A 5,000-nucleotide genomic window follows, 5' to 3' on the forward strand; every position below is an offset into this window, starting at 1 on the left:
ATATATTCAATGTTGCATATTATACCTTTTAAAACGCAGGAGCTGTTTTGAAATATAACTTGTCATTTTGATGTCATGAATGAGTGAAGGAGCAAAGGAACCAACTGGCAGCAGCGTGAACAAGTTGTAAGAACACTAAGGACTGTTAAAGTGAACTCTGTTTACAGAACAAAAACAAAACAGCTTTGGAGTAATTCTCGTGTCTACTTTTGTTTGGCCTTAACATCTCCTCGTTCAAATATCTGTTTCTGTTCTAAATGTCTCTCTTTCTTTACAGACTAGATGTTTACTTTATATTCCTCCTCCTCCTTTTGTCACTTCACTGAAGTTATCCTGGAACAAATAAAAGAGACTCTTTATAGGTTAAACTGATTTAACTCACAAATTACCTTTGACTGACTCCATCACATGACACCACATCCAATTACCTCCTTTGTTGTCTTAGTGTGTGTGTGTGTGTGTGTGTGTGTGTGTGTGTGTGTGTGTGCGCGCACGTGCGTGTGTTCATGCTTTCATGTGTTATTCATTGAGGCAGATTTAGAGATGGTTGAATGTGCATATAATCTGTACAGCCAGAGTAATTGCAGTTAACTGTGTGTGTGTGTGTGTCTGTGTGTGTCTGTGTGTGTGTGTGTGCCTGTGTGTGCACGTCTGTGTGTGTGCACGTCTGTGTGTGTGTGCATGTGTGTGTGTGTGTGCGTGTGTGTGTATTAGCCCTGGTAAATAATTCAGCCCTTGTTAATGAAGGTTTAGTTTGATCCTTGACTTCTTGACACACAGCAGCAGCTGCGGCGCTTCAGCCTCATTAAACGTTTTGTTCGGTCTGCTCTTTGAAAAGTGAGTCACAGTTACACCTGAAGTTTCAAACAGTGTGAAGCTTTGAGCTGAAATAACATCCCACATGAGCTCAGCTTTTTTTACACAGTATCACATTCCTCATGGACATTATATTCAAAGTTTGGAGCTGGTCAGAAGTAAGGTGCAGCCCCCTATTTGACTTTACTGTTTAAATATTGTTTTTATATGTGGAAAGCTAGTGACGCTCTAGTTTTCTTTCTTTTTTTTTATTAACAAACAGCATTTATGATACAGGAAGTAGGCTATGTGCATTCTTATGGTCTGCAAATTAACCACAAAAAGCATTGTTTCACTTAAGCAGACTTTACTTCAGGCTTTGGAAAATGTGTTTGTGTTCATATTACTGTAAGAAAAACTAATTTGCAATGTTACGACACTGCTTGGAAGTTTCTGGTAATTTCAAAAACAAAAAAATAGACAATATTAAGTTCCTAAGTCTTCTTGTGGCCTTGGTTTAAATGCAGGTTTTGATCGTTTGATCTTAACAAGTTTCATATCAAATTCAGACAATTCTGTGACAAACTCCTCGGCCGATGAATAACGTCATCCTGCTAAAAGTTTCACCAAAATGTAAAACATTGGTGTCGAGTTATGAATAAATAAAGGGTGGATAACATAAAAGACTTAGACTTAGACGGCAGCTCTGTCTCCCAGAAAATACAAAATATATATAAATTTAAAGCAACAGAAAGTACTCTTTTAGGAAAATGTTCAACCAAATTGTGTTTAGTAAAATAGACTGATAAAATAAATCTGATACATTTTGTTGGTTTGTTTGTCTGTTCCTGATTTAATTGTATTTGTAATTTATTATATTTATTCCTATTGTTACTTCTGTGAATGTTAGAGCACTAGGGTGTTAAATGATCTTTGTAATGGTGAAAAAATCTATGTAAAAAAAAAAAAGACTGATAAAATATTGCTTAGCTATAATGCTTGGTAAGTCACAAACACTTACTGTGCAGTAATAAGTTCACTGTAGCTGTTTTTGTTTCGTCTGCGTCTTTAAATAAATAATTCAAAAAAACATTTGGGGCATATTTTTTTTTACTAAAGCTGGAGTAGGCAACTTAAGAGAAACAAGAAGAAACTAGAAGTTGAAAGTGTTCAACTGAAAGAAAACTCCTGAGAACAAAATGAATGTGCACCTCCTCACCGAGTGGCAGCACATAGTCAGCCACACAGAGGTCAGCCAGTTTCTTCATGCTGTACCCACCGAGCATGACTCTGCATTGAAAGTTCAGCCATAAAATGGGTCTTATTATGAAAAACGTCATGAGTAACGATCTAATTTACACAATGCACAAAGCAATTATAGCATGCCTAGTGCTCCCTCTCTCACAAACACATGCACACACTCGGCCCCCTATCAATATTTCAGCATCTAATTACCCCAGCAGAGGTCTGGGACAAAGGCTGTGTGATGCCATGGCCTGTTTGTGTGTTTGTGTGTGTGTGTGTATGTTCTGTGTAAGCATATATATTTTAAACCTGGATCACAACAAATTAGAAAAAAGTGAGTAACATCCTGCATCAGAAAACTGAGGAAAAAGACATTGAAAGGGATGTAAGAGGGGAAATAATTAACACTGAGAGAGGGAGTGTTTAAAGTTGAAAGGGAAGAAAAGTTGACAAAGAGGAGGATGGAGAGAAATAAAGGAAGAACTGTTCCAACCTCTGAGTGAGATATCAGATCCTTTAGCTGTTGAATGCTTCAATATTTCAGTTTCTGTCTTAGTTGCTGTTTGTAACTTAGCAGGTGGTGTACTGAATGATTTTAGAGCCTTATTAAATGTTGACAAAGACTAAAAATGAAGTTGTAAGAATGATTAGAGTGAACCAAAACAGTGAAGTTTTTGACTGTTTAGCAAAACAATGAGCCGAGTATTTGAAGATCCATAAAGTCGAGTGAGGCAGCAGCTTCAGGAGATAATTCTCTGAAGCTGAAGAGTACAAAAAACCTCTTCAAGTGTTAGGACGAGTCCAAGCTCTCTCTCTTTTTTTTTTTTAATTGTTATGGTCAAAATGTGATCATATCTGCTTTGAAAATGGGGAACACAAACGCTTGTTTGGAAAGTCTCTCCTGGATGTCTTTTATAATGCTGCACTAATTTAAAAAATGATAGAAATAATTACACAAGAAATGATGATTCTTGAGAGTATTGTAACCTCTGCACAACGACCAAACAATGCTTACACGTATATGTGTGACAGCTCTGTTGAATCGCAGTTTAAGTAAACACAAGTCCTCACATTGAAATGCCAAAACAACTTACACTTGAGTTTGCTCCACAAGCTGCAATCAAAGCCGCCAGATCAAACTCCTGCCCACGTTTTACTGTCCACTGACGGGCATGAGGGAGACACCATAAACAACAACCCCCCCCCCCCCCCCCCCCCTCCCCCCCCCCCCCCCCCCCCCCCCCGCTGGGAGAGTCAGACTGGCCGAGTGAAACCCTCTAATGGGACAGCTGTGGACTCACATTGAACCCAAAGACAATTGATTATATTTAACCTTCTGGCACAACTGAAAGTGTAAAGGCAGTAATTGTGCAAAATGTTTTGGACCTTGTGAGGGATGCATTTTGTTTTTGTTTGTGGAATATGTGCCGATTCAATTATATTAATATGGATATTTTGGATAAAATGTATATGGATAATTTTGTTATAACAGGAAACACTAGGAATGGACAGTGGAAGTTTTTAAAACTTTGCAATACTTTGTGTTTTAAAGTGATACTACTTTGTTAACTGGATGATGGAGAGAAACAAAAAGTAACAAAACTGTAAAAAATAATAGTTTCCATCTTTGCTAATTTTTAACAAAAAGCAGCGAGCCAAACCGAAAGAGCATCGACATCGCCGATGTATTAGTGACAATAAGAGAGCAAGCAGGAGTTTTCCTTCAATGTTTGGTCATTAAAATGAAGAAATGTCTCATTATCTGGTGCCTAGGATTTATATTTTTTGTTGCCGTTTTGTGCTATTGTGTGATTTGTAACATTTTTATTTCAAGATATTTCTGGGCTTTTTTGTGTCTATTGCAGAGGAGGGCTTCACAGAGACAGGAAATGTTGGGTAGAGAGCGGGGGATGACATGCAGCAAAGGGTCGAGTTCGGATCCCACGGCCGCTGTGCGAGGACCACAGCCTCTGTACATGTGGTACGCTAACTGCTAGGCTGCGCCCCTATGTGTGATTACCTCTAGAATCGTTTTAAACTTGGTATTGTGACGACCTTACAGTAGAACAGTCTTTTAATGAAGGATGAGTATATCAGTTTGGAGTTGAGTTGCATTATGGGAATCGTAGTCTCCATGAAGAATAATGCCCGTGATAAAAAGACAGCATCTCTGGTTCAGCTTCTCTCCATTGATCCTTATTGCTTATTCCATTACTGTTGAATTATCTTTATGAAACTTTTTATCATGTGAAGTAATGAAGTTTCAAAGTAACTAAAAGACCTAAAGAAATAAATATGATTTAGTGTAGCAGAAATATTTGTATCCTCCTCCTTCTCGTTAATCATTTCACAACCCTCAGCTTTTGATTGTAAACCGAGGTTTTGTTGCTATTTTAGCTCTTGTCGTTGACAAACTGGTGCCAGTGAATTCATGAATTATTACCAATGCTGAATATGACACCCACCGAAAAAGCTGTCATAATCTTAAAGCACAGACTGATGACAGCCACATCTGCTTTAAACTGGAAGATGAGTAAAGAATATTTATAAAGACGTCAAGACACAGAGAAGAGGCCGGCCTCCACAAGCTGCAAATATAATGTTCAAACATCCAATAATAAACTGAGAACAGTTCACTGAGGGTCCTTTCTGTGTTTGATGTGTCAGTGCATTCCCAGGGTTATATTATCTACTTCTGTTAAAAGATAAGAAAACTTCTCACCTTCTGTGGTAGCATGTGTGTGTTTGTTTTTAAAAGAAACACACACACACACACACACACACACACACACACACACACACACACAAACACAACAACACAGCAATGAGATTATGTAAAAAGCCAGCGTGCGCCGGTAAGCCTCCTGACTCTCTGTTCTTACCTTCTTTGTGACTTGAACTCTTCTTGTCCTCTTCTTCTTCTGTTAATCTGTTTGTCCTCTTTTTTTTATTTCAGTCCT

This window comes from Labrus bergylta, chromosome 11 (assembly GCF_963930695.1).
Source record: "Labrus bergylta chromosome 11, fLabBer1.1, whole genome shotgun sequence".
Taxonomy (NCBI): Eukaryota; Metazoa; Chordata; class Actinopteri; order Labriformes; family Labridae; genus Labrus; species Labrus bergylta.